The sequence below is a fragment of the Triticum urartu genome, chromosome 7A, assembly GCF_056163025.1.
Source record: "Triticum urartu cultivar PI428250 chromosome 7A, HENAU_Tu73, whole genome shotgun sequence".
Lineage (NCBI taxonomy): Eukaryota > Viridiplantae > Streptophyta > Magnoliopsida > Poales > Poaceae > Triticum > Triticum urartu.
The window spans coordinates 14,667,703-14,686,652 of NC_141879.1; the positions used below are offsets into that span (position 1 = coordinate 14,667,703).

Sequence of the window (18,950 nt, forward strand, 5' to 3'; positions counted from 1 at the left end):
GTAGCTTGCGGCAACATCACGAGCGTGGCTAGGACTTTGGCGAAGAAGCTTTCAGGCTGGACTGTCTCCCCCATCGATGTTGAAAACCGGATAATACGCCTTCACCAAGGCACCCTTCTCAAGTTTCCGGCTGCTGGCACTTTTGTATCTGGTCCAGGCTCTCCATCAACCCACAGGATAGCATCTAGAGGCTACTGTTGATCCGCTCATCTGGTCAAAGGCAAGCAAACATTTCCTGCCTCGCCTTCTTGGCGTTCGCCAATGTTTGCGAACTTGGACCAGAAGGCATTGGCAGCCCCTGTCGCCGTCTCCGTGTCACTCAGCTTTTGATAGTGTAGTGCCGCTTTCCTTAAGGCAAGTTCTTTTGGTTACTTTTTTGTGCTTCTAGAATAAGCTAACTCCTACCCAGTTTATTTTAGAAGAACAACCATGATCATGGCTATGCCCAATGGCAGTGTGGCCTTGATCAGTGCATTGATCGGTTTCTGTACAATTAGAGAGCCAATATTTATTTGAACCCAAAAATCCGTTTGGTCAATGGTTATGACCACGAAGTCTCAGAAACCTCCTTATGCCCGCGTTTTGTTACGAGTAGGTTAGGGTCATTTGGATGGGTAGCCGCTGCCTTTATAGACATTAACACGCTTCTTTCCTTAACAGCAATTTGAGGTGGTACTAATCCGATTCTATCTAATCCATGTCTCGAAAAATAAAAATAAAAGGATAGTGACGTCCTCGAAGCGAAGAGCCGCTGGCCGCGTCCCCGTCCCCGTCCCCCGTAGCCGACCTAAACTTTTTAAGGTACCTTTCCTGACTGACCATGGCGAAGATCGCCACCACCGACTACCTGGTCCATGATTTCCACGGCAAATAAATTCTTATAAAGTAAGTGGTACAAGCAATTCCTACCTTTTCCCTGTCATTTTTCAAATTGCCTCGAGGTTTGTGTCAACATATCACATCAATGGTGAGGATGTTTTGGTGGGGGAGTAAAGAAGGAGAAAGGAAAACAGCTTGGGTATCTGGGACACTATGATAATGCCAAAGTACAAAGGGGGGGCTAGGGTTCAGAGCCTTGGAGCTTTTCAGCATGGCCCTTTTGGCTCGAAAGGCACGGCGGCAAGTGCAAGAGCCAAATTCGTTAAGTGCCCGAATTATCAAGGTGGTTTATTTCCCTGACAAGGATGTTCTTACAGATGAGGTGGGTAATCGTCCATCACAAATATGGAGATCGATTTTTGAAGGAAGGGATGTTCTTTTCCCGGGCATGATCAAGCGCATAGGAGATGGAAAGGACACAAACATATGGCACGATAACTGTGTACCAAGGGATCACTGTCTACGCCCTTCGGCCGTGCTTCAGAGCTGATTTTCCCAGTTACAAAATCTTTGAACATGCAAGTTCTGGAGAAGTTTCTGCTGCCTATGGGTATCGAAGTGGTCAGGCAGATTCCCCTAAGTCACATTGACCAGAGGAACTTCTGGGCTTGACGCTATGAGAGGACGGATGTGTTTTTCTATGATCTGCGTACAAGCTCTTAATTGATACAAAAAAAAGAGGCGAGGGAGCTGGTTAAATGGCAACACATGAGCTTCAGATACGGCTGCACAAGAACAAAGCTGGAGGAAACTATGAAGGTCCCAGTGCTGCCAAAATTACGCATCTTTGTGTGGCGCTTCGCACACTATTCACTACCGACAGTTGACGAACGTGTTCGCCGGTGTATGTCGACGTCCGCGGTATGCTTTTGTGTAAAGCAGCATTGGATTCGTGGAGGCATAGTCTACTGGACTGCAATAGGGTGTGGGCGGTGTGGTCTTTGCGTGAGGATGCTATTATTGCCCCGCTCACTTATGATGAAACGAGCGATGCAAAGCTCAGCAACACTCTGAAGGCTGGTCAGTTCATCGAGGTACTAGTCACGTTATGGGCTTTGTGGTGAGCGAGGAGGAAGGCCATCCACGAAAGCGAGTTTTAGAGCCCGCTCTTTACACACCTATTTATACAAGGTACTTGGACGAAATTTGTGGCTGTGATTTTATGCAGAAGAAAGCAGGGGCTGCTTCATCATTTCCTTCCCAATGACCAGCTCCAATTTAGAGATGGGTGCCACCATCAGATGATGCTAGCAAGCTCAATGTGGATGGTGCAGTAGCAAAAACTGTAAACAAGGGAGCAGTTGCAGTTATTTGCAGGGAGGCCCCAGGCAACTATATGGGAGCATCAGCAATGGTGCTCGATGGAGTACTTGACCTGGAGCTCCTTGAAGCACACGCGTGCAGAGAAGCGCTAGCACTGAGTGAGGACTTGATGCTACGCAATATCTGGATCGCGTCTGATTGTCTGAGAGTCGTCAAGGAGATAAATTCGGGACAAGCGTTTTCAGATTACTGCATGATCGTTAAGGAGTTTAATTCTCGAACGCTTAGTTTTAAGGCATGTGAAATATGCCATGAACGGTGTGGGCAAAATGTTGAATCTCATAGATTTGCTAGGATGGCAACAACTTTAGAGGTTGGACGCTGTATTTGGTTGACGGCACCCCCGCCGAACCTGTGTATCCCTCTATCTTTAGCCATCTGAAATAAAAGACGCCATTCTTCTAAAAAGAAAGTTGGTGCCTTGGAAATCTGCACTGAACTGGCTCCTCCCAAGACTCCATCTCACGCACGGGTCCTCCCAGCACAAGTATACAAGTATGAAGGACAAGTCTCTTGGCGGTGGCACACCCTAGGTCCATGAGGTACACCAGCATCGAGGGAGTTCGTCCACCCTGCCTTGGACGACAGCCGTCCGGGGACGCTGGTTGTAGTTGTGCCGCCTTCGGGGAAACTCATTCATCGCGGTGGACACCGGTGCCCGAGGATGTGGCCAGCGGCGGCAGTGGCGGGAGCGATACTGTCGTGGGGATAAGAGTGTTGGCGCCGCCTCCTCGCGGCGCCGCTTCTTATTCTTCCTCGAGCTGCCTCGCACAACTCTCTCTCTTTCTTTGTCTCTCAACACAACACACACACACCAAGGAAGAAATCCAACCGGCTTTGCCAAGAGGCCTTTCTCCTTGGTCACACGAGGGGCTACATCTTTTCTCTAGCCCTCACGACCTCCTCCTTTCTCATTAACTCAATGCAACACTTATATACACCAGGGGTTGCTTGACATGCCAAGCCAGCCGCCACACCCGGTCGCACTAACCCACTATACACTCACGCACTAACTTGGCCGGCACACTCGGCCACTAACCAACTCACGCATGCACATAAACAAACTGCTCCACCACTCATGCCACTACATGCATGCTTTCTACTAACTACATCCCTACTCTCGGCTAACAAACTCATGCAGCCTAATCGCTACTACATGCACGCCTATGCCCGGCCCTTGCTCAACCTCTTCTTAACGGCCAAAGGACTAGGCCAACTCAACATGCACGTAGAGCGCCACGCTCCAGCCTTCGTCGCACTTGCCGTGTCACACGGCCACGCTGCCTCGCGCAGCATTGCAGCCTCACGCTGCAATCGGCATCTTGCTATCGTCGCCGTATCGCACGACGTCTTAGCATCTCGCCTTCTCCCCACGCCTCCCCTGAAGCTTCACCGGACTAGCTACTCTCTAACCTATCCAACATGCATAACAAAAGCAAACTTAATATGCAGATACATGAATCAAGATTAAACCTAACAAAGAGGTGCTGGTAGAGATAGCAGCGTGGAGTAATGAAGGAGGAGGACAACGGGTATATGGGTTCATGTGTGTACAATGGCTCAATTAACCCGAGGCCAGCCCAATCAACCAGACGCCTCAGAATATAAGACATCTGACCCAATTCGCGGTTATTGGGCGTGGTCCTACATGGATCCAACGGACAAGTATGATTAGATCACGAGATCAGACGACTCTATATATCCAATACAAGTCTCGAAAAATAAAAATAAAAGTATAGCGTCCACCGTAGCCGCCCTAAACTAAGGTACCTTTCCTGACTCACCACGGCGAAGATCGCAACCACCGACTATATGGTCGATGATTTCCTAGCCAGATCGAGGATTTCCTCCCTCCTTTTGCAGATCCCTGTCCCGGTCTCCCCTGCCTACTCCCTCCAAATTCTGCTCCATGGAGGCGGAGACGGAGAAGGAGAGGAGTCTCGAGAAGAAGACCAAGTCGGGGCTGTACAGGTGCAGCCATCCGGGGGCGACGGCGGAGGCGGCCGCGCTGTTCACCGACGACCTCATCCTCGAGATCCTCTCCCGCCTCCCTGCTAGATCCCTCCACCGCTTCAAGTGTGTCTCCCTGCCCTGGCGCTACCTCATCGCCGACCCAGCCAACCGCAAGAAGATGCCCCAGACCCTTGCCGGCTTCCTCTACACGTCCTTCAACGGCAGCGGGTATCGCCACCACTTCGCCAGCGTCTCCAGCGGCGCAGCTCCGTTCGACCTTTCCCTTCCTTACCTGCAGCTTAACAAGTACAAGGACATGGCCCAGGTGGACACTTGCAATGGTCACGTTCTCTACCGCGGCTGCACCAAGAAGGCGGCCCCTTGGGATTGGGCAGAGGATGATTGCCGTTTTGTGGTGTGCAATCCCGCCACTGGTAAGTGGCTCGAGCTGCCCCCTAAGCCTTCGGCGCCGGCAATCAGATATAGCCATACTGCAGCTCTGGCTTTTGATCCGACAGTCTCGTAGCATTTCCACGTTCTTCATTTTGAGGAGGACTATCTAGCAAATTATATGACAGGAGTGAGCATCTACTCGTCATGGACAGGAGCTTGGAGTCGCAGGGATAGTGGGATGGTTGAGAAAGCGGCGCCGTTCTTCAGGTGTAAATGTGTCTTTGTCGGCTATATGATGTATGTGATTGGCGAGCTGGAGGACATCAACACCGGCAACGAGTTTGTGGTGGTGGGGGTGGACGTGGAGGGGAAAGAGTGGAAAACTGTCCGTGTGCCGTACTGTTCGAGATTTTGTATGATTGGATTGTCGCAGGGATGCTTACACTATGTTGTAGCTACCTATGAAAGCCTAGTTCCTGAGATAACACTTTGGTGCCTCAAGGATTGTAACAGCAAAGAATTCGTCCTGAAGCATACCGCCAGCATGGATATGCTTCTGAGCATGACTAGGATGAAGTACAGGGTTGTTGGGATTCATCCAGATTGCGACACCGTTTTCTTGTTTTCATATGGAGGTGCTACCTTGGCGGCGTGCGATATGCGGCGACAGAAAGTTGGTCGTATCATTAATCTTGAGAACAGCACACAACAATTTCTACCCTATGTTCCTCTCTTCTCAGAGCCATTAGCAGATGCAGATGAGCAGTAGTTTCTTACCTTTGAAGTTCAAACCACCCTTGTGCAAGAATTGACTCCTCTGTCGGCTGAAGTATTTATCTATGTACTTTGGAATCTGCTTGCCACTAATTTAGCTGGTGCTCACACTCCTGTTTGCTTGATTTGCAGTTCAGAGCAAATGCCTGCTAAACCTACAGATTGTTACTCTTGTTCTTGTTTACCTAGCACTGGTTGGCTGTTGTTCTGGACATGTATGAGTTGCACAGGCCTTAATTATACTGTAATCAGCCTTCTTATCCATAACAATCAGTTATTATGATTATTCTAAATCTTAGTGCAGATTGTCGACCAGGGTAGTTTACTAGAACGTTCAGTCATAACTTATTTTTCGACCCCATTTTGCCCTGATGCTTCTGTTAATGAACAACTTAGTTAATCATGGTTTAGGAGAATAAGTTTGGCACACAAACAGTTCACCATCATATGTCTTCGTGCAGAGAATGGGATCTAGGGAACCAAGTATGAAGCCTTTGCTCTTCAGGAAGTATTTGAGTGTGTCATACCAGGCCCGAGGGGCTTGTTTGAGGCCATACAGTGCCTTGTTGAGCTTGTATACCATGTCATGATGTTTTGGATCTTCAAACCTAGGCGGTTGTGCAACATACACTTCTTCTTCAATCTTGCCATTGAGAAAGGCACTCTTCACATCCATTTGATATAGAAGTATGTTATGATGATTTGCATAGGCCAGCAGTATACGTATGGCTTCAAGTCTAGCCACAGGAGCAAATGTTTCATCGAAATCAATGCCTTCCACTTGAGTATATCCTTGAGCAACAAGGCGAGCTTTGTTTCTGACGATTTGACCATGCTCATCTTGCTTGTTGCGGTATATCCATTTGGTTCCTATTATATTGTGCTTCCGTGGATCAGGACGCTTAACCAGTTCCCATACATTGTTCAGCTCAAACTGTTGAAGCTCTTCTTGCATAGCTTGAATCCATTCAGGTTCCATGAAGGCTTCTTCAACTTTCTTGGGTTCTGTAATTGAGACGAATGCGAAGTGCCCACAGAAATTTGCCAGTTGAGTTGCCCTTGAACGAGTGAGTGGACCAGGTGCATTGAAGCTGTCAATTATTCTGTCAATCTGCACTTCATTGGCAACACGAGGATGCATAGGGCGAAGACTTTGCTCTTGCTGATTTGTGTTGTTGTTGGGAGGAATGTCTTCAGGCTGAGCATTGTCTTCATGTGGATCAGGTGCTGAGATGATAAGTTCTTCTTCAGGATGAGCTTCAGAAGGTATAATCTCTCCAGTTCCCATTAGCTTGATTGATTCACTAGATGGAACTTCATCTAGCACATTTGGTAGTTGCTCTCTTTGTAAACCATTGGTCTCATCGAACCGCACATCCACTGTTTCAACCACTTTGTAATGAAAGAGATTGAAGACTCTGTAGGAGTGCGAATCCTTTCCATATCCAAGCATAAAACCCTCATGTGCTTTTGGTGCAAACTTTGAGGTGTGGTGTGGGTCCTTGATCCAGCACCTTGCGCCAAATACTCTGAAGTAACCGACATTTGGCTTCTTGCCAGTTAGGAGTTCATAAGATGTCTTGTTCAGAAGCTTGTGAAGATAAACACGATTGATTGTATGGCATGCAGTGTCAATGGCTTCAGGCCAGAATTTTCTTGGAGTCTTGTATTCATCTAGCATCGTTCTGGCCATCTCAATGAGTGTTCTGTTCTTGCGTTCGACGACGCCATTCTGCTGTGGCGTGTATGGGGCTGAGAATTCATGTGTGATGCCCAAGGTATCAAGATATGTATCAAGTCCAGTGTTCTTGAATTCAATGCCATTGTCACTTCTGATGTGCTTTATCTTGGCGTCGTAATTGTTCATAGCTCGATTGGCGAAGCGTCTGAAGACATCCTGCACTTCAGTCTTGTAAAGGATTATGTGCACCCAAGTATATCTAGAGTAATCATCAACAATTACAAAGCCATAGAGGCAAGCAGTAGTGGTAAAAGTTGAGTAGTGAGTGGGACCAAAAAGATCAATGTGAAGCAGTTCGAAGGGTCGAGTAGTGGTCATGATTGTCTTCGAGGGATGTTTTGCCCTTGTCATCTTCCCTGCTTCACAGGCACCGCATAAGTGATCTTTCTTGAATTTGACGCCTTCGATGCCTATGACATGCTTCTTCTTTGCAAGGGTGTGGAGGTTCCTCATGCCAGCATGCCCAAGCCTCCGATGCCAAAGCCAGCATTCTGAAGCTTTTGCCAGAAGACATACTGCAAGCTGTGGCCCTGCTGAGAAATCTACCACATACAAATCATCTTTCCGATACCCTTCAAACACTAGAGACTTGTCAGATTCCATTAGTACCAGGCAACGATATCTTCCAAATATTACGATCATGTTCAAATCGCAAAGCATTGAGACAGACATTAAGTTGAATCCAAGGGATTCAACAAGCATGACTTTATCCATGTGTTGATCCCTTGAGATTGCAACTCTACCTAGACCCAATACCTTACTTTTACCAGTGTCAGCGAATGTGATGTGGCTCTTGCCGGATGGACGTAAGGTTGAGTCCATAAGAAGGCTTCTTTTGCCGGTCATGTGATTTGTATACCCACTGTCAATAATCCATTCTGAAGACGTTGGTGTCGTACCCTATAGTGCAGTTAGGGGGATAGGCTTCACGAAGAGTATTGTGAAGCAGAAACATTTGACGAACCAGTGGGTTATGAAAACTTAGATCCAGATTAGGACTAATAGGGAGAGTAGCATGCGATTCAGGAACGAAATACATAGTGATGCCATTCGGGCATTTGATCTTGCGCCATACAAGATTTTTAAGGTCCCCAGCAATAGCGTCAGAAGATTTTGGTTTTCTGCTGGAGACCTTTCCCTGCAAAAGAGAGTTAAGCTTTCTTAGCCACCCACATCTTCAAGGGTGGCTTAGAAGCAATAAGTCTAAGTGCAGCATCTGAGAATTTTGGCTTTGGAGCCCTAGCAAACAGTCTAGCAGGTGGACAATAGTACTCATAAGAATAGGCAGAATAGTTCTTGGTCATATGAACATGGCGGTTTGATGAACCACTCTCACATTCATATGCCTGAGTATGGTTTCCCTGCAAAACATTTGCGTTAGTGCGACTCAGGTGAGTCCTCTTTCTGTATGAAGCCTTTGGTCTGAGGTTTGTCTTCTTCATGTGAGGTGTCATGAAGACATTCACAGGAAGATTTTCCAGACACCTTTTTGGAACCCAGATCTTCTTCATAGGCGGTCCATTCCTGCAGTTAGTACCAATGTACCTGGCAAACACTTCACCATTCTGATTCTTAAATAGTACATAGTTTGCATCAAAGGATTCATCAATGATAATGGGGTTAGCACAAGTGAAGCCAGATAGATTGGATGGATCTGCTGAAGGTTCCTTTGCAGCAACCCACATGGTTTTGGGGTACTACTCAGGTTTCCAGTAAGAGCCATCTGCATTCATTTTCCTTACGAACCCAACACCCTCTTTCCTAGGGTTTCGGTTCAGAATCTGCTTCTTGAGGACATCACATAATGTCTGATGCCCTTTAAGACTTTTGTACATCCCTGTTTCAAGCAATGTCTTCAACCTAGCATTCTCATCAGCAATAGCGGTGGTATCCTCAGCAGAGGGGTTAGTTACCACATCAACAGTTGATGATATTGCAACAGCAGTAGCAGTGGAACATTCAGCAACAGAAGTAGCATTATCACGCTCAATGCATTTAAGACATGGTGGTTCAAATCCTTCCTGAGCGGAACTGATCTGTTTGGCGCGAAGTGACTCGTTTTCCTTTTGAAGATCTTCATGAGCCGCTCTCAATTTCTCAAGATCTTGCTTCCTTTGAAGATAATCATAGGAAAGCTTTTCATGAGTTGTTGAGAGAGTATCATGACGATCTTCAAGTTCCTGATACTTAACGTGAAGATTTTTTATGTCTTCAATTAAGGATTCAGATCGAGTCATTTCAGCACCCAACAGATCATCGCTTCTGTCTAACAGTTTTTGAATATGTTCCATAGCTTTCTGTTGTTCAGTTGCAATTTTAGCAAGTGTTTTGTAGCTGGGTTTCGAACCACAATCAGAGTCATCGTCGCTAGATGTTTGATAGTGAGTAGTGCGTGTGTTTACCTTGGCACCGCGTGCCATGAAGCAGTAGGTAGGAGCGGAATAGTCCTTGTCATTTGCATCGGTGTCGGTGATGAAGTCATTGTCTTCAGTGTTGAAGATGGACTTGGCGACGTATGCTGTAGCCAGACTTGCAATGCCAGAATCAGACTCCTCCTCAGACTCCACCTCTGCCTCCTCAGAAGCAGATTCCTCCTCTGAATCCATTTCCTTGCCAACAAATGCACGTGCCTTGCCAGATGAGCTCTTCTTGTGTGATGAAGACTTTGAGGAAGACTTGGAAGAAGACTTTGAGTATTTATTCTTCTTCTTGTCATCAGAGTCATATTCCTTGCTCTTCTTCTTCTTTCTGTTCTCATTGTCCCACTGTGGACACTCAGAGATGAAGTGTCCAGTTTTCTTGCACTTGTGGCATGTTTTCTTCTTGTAGTCATGAGCAGAAGCTTCATCATTCCTTGAGCTTGATCGTGAAGACTTTCTGAAGCCTTTCTTCTTGGTGAATTTTTGGAACTTCTTCACTAGCATTGCAAGTTCCCTTCCAGTGTCTTCAGGATCATCAGAACTGTTGTCAGATTCTTCTTCATATGAGGAAACAGCTTTTGCCTTCAAGGCACGAGTTCGCCCATAGTTTGGACCGTAGATATCTCTTTTCTCAGAAAGCTGAAACTCATGTGTGTTGAGTCTCTCAAGTATGTCAGACGGATCGAGTGTCTTGAAATCAGGACGTTCTTGTATCATCAGGGCTAGGATGTCAAACGAACTATCAAGTGATCTCAGCAGCGTCTTGACGACTTCATGTTTGGTGATCTCAGTGGCGCCGAGGGCTTGAAGCTCATTTGTGATGTCAGTGAGTCGGTCAAATGTGTGCTGGACATTCTCATTGTCATTTCGCTTGAAGCGGTTGAAGAGGTTGCGAAGAACACTGATTCTCTGATCTCTCTGGGTTGAGATGCCTTCATTGACCTTGGAGAGCCAGTCCCAGACCAACTTGGATGTCTTCAAAGCACTCACACGGCCATACTGTCCTTTGGTCAGATGACCACAGATGATATTCTTGGCAGTAGAGTCCAGTTGAGTGAACTTCTTGACATCAGCAGCAGTGACACCTTCTCCAGCCTTGGGAACACCGTTCTCGACGACATACCAGAGGTTGACGTCAATGGCTTCAAGATGCATGCGCATCTTATTCTTCCAGTAGGGATATTCAGTTCCATCGAAGACGGGGCACGCATCGGAGACTTTAATTATCCCTGCAGTCGACATAGCTAAAACTCCAGGTGGTTAAACCGAATCACACAGAACAAGGGAGCACCTTGCTCTGATACGAATTGAAAGTGCGTTATATCGACTAGAGGGGGGGCGAATAGGCGATTTTTATGGAAGTCTTCAAAACGTGGAAGTTATGAAGACAAGCAGTAGAGATATGCCTATTACTATGCAGCGGAAGGTAGACTACACTAGGCAAGCCATGGTCAAGTATTCAATATAGTGAAAGCACAATGACAAATAGCTGCAGTGTAATAAGGATCAGGTAGGAAGATATTATGAAGCCAAACAGATCATACAGTCACGTTGTGAAGACAAAAGATAGAGCAAGCATGCAACGACTTCACAATGAGTAACAGTAAGAAAAGGAAGTGAAGATGAAACCAGTGACTCGTTGAAGACAATGATTTGTTGGACCAGTTCCAGTTGCTGTGACAACTGTACGTCTGGTTGGAGCGGCTAGGTATTTAAACCTTAGGACACACAGTCCCGGACACCCAGTCCTGAACACGCAGCTCAGGACACCCAGTCCTCACCGTATTCTCCTTGAGCTAAGGTCACACAGACCTCGCCCAATCACTCTGGTAAGTCTTCAAGGTAGACTCCCAAACCTTCACAGACTTCGTTCACCGGCAATCCACAATGTCTCTTGGATGCACAGAACGCGATGTCTAACCGGCTGGAGGATGCACAGTCCTCAAGTGTAATAAGTCTTCAGATCACTCAGACAAGAAGACTTAAGTGATGCCCAATTCTCTCTGGCTCTGGATGGTTAGGGCTTTATCCTCGCTAGGAATTCTTTCTCTCAAAGGCTTCGAGGTGGGTTGCTCTCAAACAACAAAAGCCGTGCACTAAATCTGAGCAGCCAACCGTTTATGGTTGTAGGGGGTGGACTATTTATAGCCACTAGGCAACCCGACCTGATTTGTCCGAAATGACCCTGGGTCACTAAGGAACTGACACGTGTTCCAACGGTCAGATTTCAAACTCACACAGCAACTTTACTTGGGCTACAAGCAAAGCTGACTTGTCCGACTCTGGACAAGATTTGCTCTCATAGTCTTCACTCGAAGACATAGGTTTTTAATTAGGCATCACTTCAGTCGTTCTGACTGGTTCTCTTGGACCCCACTTAACAGTACGGTGGTTCCTATGACTCAACACAAATAAAAGAGAACTACGAAAGATCTAAGTCTTCGCGTTCCATAGGCTTCACGTGGTGTCTTCTCTTGTCATAGTCTTCAATGTGAATATCTTCATATACCACCATTGACTTCAATGTCTTCGTACATTTTTAGGGGTCATCTCTGGTAGTAAAACCGAATCAACGAGGGACTTCTACCTGTGTTATCCTGCAATTCTCACAAACACATTAGTCCCTCAACTAGGTTTGTCGTCAATACTCCAAAACCAACTAGGGGTGGCACTAGATGCACTTACACCTGGTCAACAGCATACGTACGCTCGGTGAAAATCTGGAAGAGATCTCAGTCGTGCGACGTTTCCTCCGGGCAGCGCCGTCGCGATATTTGCCAATAGTATTGGCAATCGAGCAGTGCGTCGACTTGAAGACGTTGACGGTGGATGGCCTGGTTGGTCGTTACAAGGCTCATGATGAGCGGATGAAGCTAACATCAAGCGATGGGAAGCAAGACGAGTACGTATCTCATGCTCACGCGTAGTCAGCTGCAGGCAATGATTGCGAAAGAAAAAAGGAACGACAGCGCGTCTGGTAGTGGCGGCAAGAAGGAGAATTACAACCCAACAAAAAAGATTTATGCCGGGGGTGATGATCAGTGCAAGAAGCCAAAGAAAAGGTTTGACAAGCGCAAGATTCGGTGCCACAATTGCAATGTACTCGGGCACTTTAAATCTGAGTGTCGAAAACCGGTGAAGGAAAAGGCCCTCATTGCTGCCAAGGGCGGTGATGAAGGTGTGCATCTGCTGATGATAGAAGCTTGTGAGCTCATGGAGGAGGAACCAGCAAGTCCTCAAACAGGAGTCATGGAATCGGTGACATTAGTCGAGGAGAAGGTGTATCTCCACGACAAGGAACGGGCCAAGACAGCTAGCAACGTGTGGTATCTCGATACAGGCGCAAGTAATCATATGACAGGCGATAAATCGCAGTTCTCCGAGTTGAATTTGGCCGTGGGCGGAACGGTGCGGTTTGGAGATGGTTCAACTGTCAGAATTGAGGGACGAGGTACTGTCCTGTTCGAGGCTCGCAATGGCGAGCATAAGGCGCTGACCGAGGTATATTATATCCCAAAGTTGAAGAGCAACATTATAAGTCTCGGACAACTAGAGGAACGTGGTTGCAAGATTGTCTTGGAGGATGGTTTCTTATGGGGCTATGATCGGCAAAGGATTCTTTTGATGAAAGTGAAAAGATCAACGAATCGTCTCTATATTCTGAACCTCGATGGATCTGATCCGATTTGTTTACTGGCAAATTTTGAGGACACGGCATGGAAGTGGCATGCACGATATGGACATCTGAATTTCCAGTCGTTGCGGCAACTCGGACAGAAAAATATGGTTCATGGAATTCCTAGCATCGATCATGTTGAGCAGTTGTGTGACGGCTGCCTAGTTGGTAAGCAACGAAGGGCATCGTTCCCACGTGAAGCAGTGTACAGGGCAAGCAAGGTGCTCGAGTTGATGCATGGTGACTTGTGTGGCCCAATTACACCAGCAACCCCAAGTGGAAACAAGTATTTCTTTCTCGTTGTTGATGATTACAGCAGGTACATGTGGATTGTGCTTTTGAAGAGCAAGGACCAGGCGTTGCAAGCCTTCAAGTTAATAAAGACCACAGCAGAGGTCGAAGCAGAAGCCAAGTTGAAAGCGTTTCGTACGGACAGGGGGGGGGGTGAGTTCACGTCAAAAGAATTCACCGCCTTCTGTGAATTGCACGGGATCAAGCGTTATCTGACCGCGCCATATTCTCCACAACAGAATGGTGTAGTGGAGCGAAGGAACCAAACCATTGTAGCAATGGCTCGAAGCATGATGAAGTGCAAGGGTCTACCGGCAAGGTTTTGGGGAGAAGCGGTGACGACGGCCGTGTACTTGCTGAACCGCGCGCCGACGAAGAGTGTCGTTGGCATGACTCCGTACGAGGCATGGTGTGGGCACAAACCTACAATGGATCATCTTCGCACCTTTGGATGTGTCGCACATGTGAAAACAGTGGCTGGTCATGTGGGCAAACTTGCCGACCGGAGTACACCAATGATCATGATTGGCTATGAGACGGGCTCGAAGGCGTACCGGGTGTACAACCCAGCAATAGGCAAAGTCCAAGTAACTCGAGATGTAATTTTCGAGGAAGAGAAGGCGTGGACTTGGGGCGGATCAAATGAACCGGAGGTAGCAAGATCAGTTGAAAATTTTCATGTTGTATATGATCAACTTGATGATGCAGGTCACGGCGGTTCTCATGAACACCATCATGATGTTGATCAAGGACCTCCAGGCACTCCCTTGGCGCATGGTGGTGCAACAGAAACTGATCCAAGCACGCCCGGAACACTGGAATCTCAAGTTGTGTTGGACGACCAAAGCAGTAACGCTGCCATGGCAAGCAGCAACGCTGCCACGGCAAGCAGTAACGCTGCCATGGCAAGCAGCAGCGTGGCCACGGCAAGCAGTAACGCTGCCATGGCAGGAACCAGTGCAGCAGCCTCAGTAGGAACCGAGCACGAGCTGACGGCATCGGCCGCTGTACCGTCGTCAACACATGGTGCACAACAGCAACCCCCAACGCCGGTGAAACTGAAGTCAGTACTGGACTTGTACCCAACACCGGTGCGCCGCAAGATTACTCAAGCTGAGAAACGGGCGACGCGAGGGGGAAGATGCATGTTCGTCATGGAGGAGCCAGCAACTTTTGATGAAGCAATAGAAGAAGAAAGCTGGCAGCGGGCAATGGAAGAGGACATGAGCTCGATCGAGGAAAATGATACTTGGTCACTCGTTAATCTTCCGGATGGGCAGCGTGCTATAGGAGTCAAGTGGGTCTACAAAGTAAAGAAAGATTTCAATGGTGCCGTTGTGAAACACAAGGCACGTCTAGTAGCAAAGGGCTTTCTGCAGCAGCATGGTATTGACTTCGAGGAAGTTTTTGCGCCTGTTGCAAGGACGGAATCCGTGAAACTGTTGATTGCATTGGCAACTCATGAAGGATGGCAGTTACATCACATGGACGTCAAGTCGGCTTTTCTCAATGGGGAATTGAAGGAGGAGGTGTATGTTAGCCAACCACCGGGTTTTGTTCAGAAAGGAGGTGAGCATAAGGTCTTGAAGCTTCGGAAGGCATTGTATGGATTGCATCAAGCGCCCAGAGCGTGGTACGCTAAGCTGCATGACACATTGTTATCACTCAATTTTGGGAGGTGCCCTCATGAGCATGCAATGTACAAGTGTGGACAAGGTAAATCCAGTTTGCTTGCAGGTGTGTACGTGGATGATTTGGTGATCACAGGAGCCGAAGTACTCGAGATAGAAAAGTTCAAATCGCAGATGAAAGATTTGTTCAAGATGAGCGACCTTGGCTTGTTGAGTTATTACCTGGGCATCGAAGTACATCAAATGCCAGGTTATACTACACTTTGCCAGGAAGCATATGCAAGAAAAATTCTCGAAGAACATGGGATGGATGATTGTTATCCAGCACAAGCTCCGATGGAAGCTCGCCTCAAGTTGAGCAAGCAGAGCTCGTCACCTCCAGTTGATCAAACCATGTACAGAAGCATTGTTGGGAGTTTAAGGTACCTTGTGAACACAAGACCGGATTTGGCATATTCGGTTGGAATTGTGAGCAGGTACATGGAATCCCCCACGACTGAACACATGGCAGCCGTGAAACAAATATTACGGTATGTCAAGGGGACCATGGGGCTCGGCTGCTGCTATGAGAAAAAGAAAGACAATGGTGAACCTCGTTTGACAGGGTATAGTGACAGTGATTTTGCCGGAGATGTTGATGATCGAAAGAGCACGACCGGCATGGGATTTTTTCTTGGCACTAGCATGGTGTCTTGGCTGTCACAGAAACAAAAAGTAGTAGCACTCTCTTCATGTGAGGCTGAATACATGGCAGCAACTACAGCAGCGTGTAAAGGGGTCTGGTTGGAGTATCTTCTTGGCAATCTTCTCAACCGAGATCCAGGGAAGGTGGTGTTGAACATGGACAACGAATCTTTTATTTCTTTGTGCAAGAATCCGGTGCATCATGAACGGAGCAAACATATTGATGTAAGATATCATTACATCCGGGATTGCATTGAAGAAGGCAAGATTGAAGTTGAATATGTGAGCACTAAAGATCAACTCGCAGACATATTGACGAAGCCATTGGGAAGAGTCAAATTCTTGGAGATGAGGAAGAGGATCGGTCTACGAGTTGTGAAAGAACCACCTTAAGCTTAAGGGGGTGAATGTTAGCAATTAAGCTTCAGGTTAGGTGACGTGCTGTGTTAGGAATTGTTTGAGTCGGTTCAGTATACGTACGAGGTTAGGTCGTATTAGGAAAGGTTTGTAAACCGGCGTTGTACAGGGTCGCGTCGTGTTGGGCCTGTGCCGTGTTGGACGTGATTTGTATCCCTATATAATGCAATGAAAAGGACCACGAAAAGTAGCTCGTATTGCTGCACCAAATTATCTTCTTTCTTGTTCGTAAGTTTAGGGTTTGCTTAGCTCGAGATTGAGTTCTTCAGATCAGATTTTTGCCCTGCGATCCATCAGTGAGTCGGGACCAGTGGGGATGCGCCACCGCCGCAGCGCTGAGCCCCGGAGGTGGGAAGAAGGCAGGGGTCTCTTGGCTAGTTTTTATCCTTGGTAGATTTTTGGAGGAGGATGGTCTAGATTTTTGGTAGGCCAAAGATAGAAACCACGAGCTAACTACTAATCAATGTGAAGACTTTTCCAGAAATGCGACAGTAATGAGAGGCAGCTTGACTGAAGATTTTTCTACATGTGCAGGTTCATGGAATATATCAACTCGTGACCACACCCACTTCCCCTCTGCCTGTTTCTCCACCCCCACAACCTTCCTGTCAGATTCTTCTCAGGCGAGGGAAGGAGCTCTGCCCCTATCAAAACAGAAAGTGGACCAGGGAGGGAGCTGTGTCCAACACCTAGATGGCGGGTGGCAACCAACACGGTGAGAAGGCGTTCCATGACGAGAGTGCGGATCCAGTTGATCTACCTTTATCGCTTCTCAGGGCCATCACAGAAAACTTCTCCGAGGATCAAATAATCGGCAGGGACGGGTTCAGGGCGGTTTACAAGGTATGCATGCAGCAAACCCTCCACTCCAAATTAACCAGCTGATAGCCACAATTTAGTTGACACAGATTCTATGTGCTCCTCACGGAGTGCTTCCAAGTAGTGGCACCGTTGCCTGTGAAGAAGTTCTTTAGAGTTTTGATATGGACAAGAATTTCAAGAGCGAGGTCGCCTGTCTCATGGGGGTCAAGCACAAGAACGCGGTGCGATTCCTTGGGCACTGCTCAGACACGCAGCACATGATGGTGACGTACGACGGAAAGCTTGTCTGCGCAGAAGAATGGGAGAGGCTGCTCTGCTTCGAGTACCTGCCCAGAGGGTGCCTTGCTGACTATCTCTCCGGTAAAATCACACCAGCCTTTTGAAATTCGTCAATTCAGCCTATCTCTCCGCATATAGTGCTAACTATTTCTTGTACTGTATACTCCTTGCAGATGCATCTTGTGGACTTGAGTGGACAACACGTTATCAAATAATATTGGGGGTCTGTGAAGGCATACATTATCTTCAGCAACAGTGTATTATTCACACGGACCTCAAACCTCAAAATATACTATTGGATGACAACATGCTGCCCAGAATTGCGGATTTCGGTCTGTCACGGTGCTTAAGTGAAAGAAGGAGTCGCGCTATTACTAAAAACATGATTGGGACGAGGTATGCTGGCAATTATCTTTGAGAACTTGATACCTTTATTAGTTATCTACCAACATTTTTACATACACTTTGTTCACTGATCGAACAAACTACACCAATTTTTATGCAGGGGATATATGGCACCGGAAGTCATAAATAATGGAGAAATCACCTTCAGGACAGACATATTTAGTTTGGGTGTAATAATCATGGAGATCCTTATGGGACATAAGGAGTGCTCTAATGCTAAGGAGGTAATAATGCTGCTATAGGTTCAAAAAAAAAAGACAATGTAGTTGGCCTGTTAGCTCTAATGTCAAGACCTACATATTCAGTCAGAGTATCTAATGAACAGCCGAATTTGCAAGTGACATGATTTGAATGTTGTCTTTGTAACGATCTTTGACAAATAAAAAACAGAAATAAAGATGGTTCTAATATCTGAAGTCATTATGTGCATTGAAAGACCAATAACACTAAAATTGATGAAGCGGAAAATTTGAAATTGTTTATGGTAGGTATCATTGCATTTGCTCTTCAATCCTAAGTGTTCTCTTTTTAATATTCTAAAATGCATCATCTTTTCGTAACTCACTATGGCGCGCTGTCAAATTGGCAGGTAGTTGAAAGTTGGACGAGCAAGTTTGGAGCGTCAAGAAGCCAGACAACAATGGAGCAAGTAAAACTATGTGCTGAGATAGGGATAAAATGCATGAATGTTGACCCAGCGAATAGGCCAGCTACATGGTTTATACCCCGTGAATTTGAAATACTGGGTGAATTGAAAATTTCAAACTGCTCTCCAAACGCGCTTTAGAATCTCCGGACTGGCAAAACCGCCGAACGAACATCACCCTGCATTGTTTGTACACTTATCTTTCTTTTAACTATGTTTTAGTTCGATCGAACATATGAATAAAGAGGTTCCACAGTTCCACTCCATGTCGAGTTCATACGATTTCTTGTGTTCTCTTCTGATCAGTAATTCTGATCCCCTTGGAGGACACTCGGGGCTGCATCAACCTTTTTGGTATGTCGCAACCTAACATACTCTAGCCACCCTTTGCTCTTTGTTCTTTGCAAGGTGTTCCACGATGTGCAGTGCCCACTCTTTGTCTCCAACTACAGCCGCAGTCCGACCGTCCAGTTAGCGGGAGCCAAAGCTAACACTAACCTACACGTCATTGGACACAGCTCAAAAAATTTGCAGGTATAAAACAACTTAACAATTCAAACTTACCAAAAGTTTCTACAAGTTTTTATTTGGCATCCCAAGCACATTACATTAATTA

The 18,950-nt window shown here is 46.7% G+C and overlaps 2 pseudogenes; both read left to right on the forward strand.

The window, feature by feature from the left end:
• Positions 1–4,111: 4,111 nt before the first annotated feature.
• On the forward strand, positions 4,112–5,317 carry LOC147956949 (F-box protein At5g18160-like; annotated as a pseudogene).
• An 11,558-nt stretch (positions 5,318–16,875) lies between these two features.
• LOC125530605 (cysteine-rich receptor-like protein kinase 40) lies at positions 16,876–18,029 on the forward strand (annotated as a pseudogene).
• Positions 18,030–18,950: the final 921 nt, after the last annotated feature.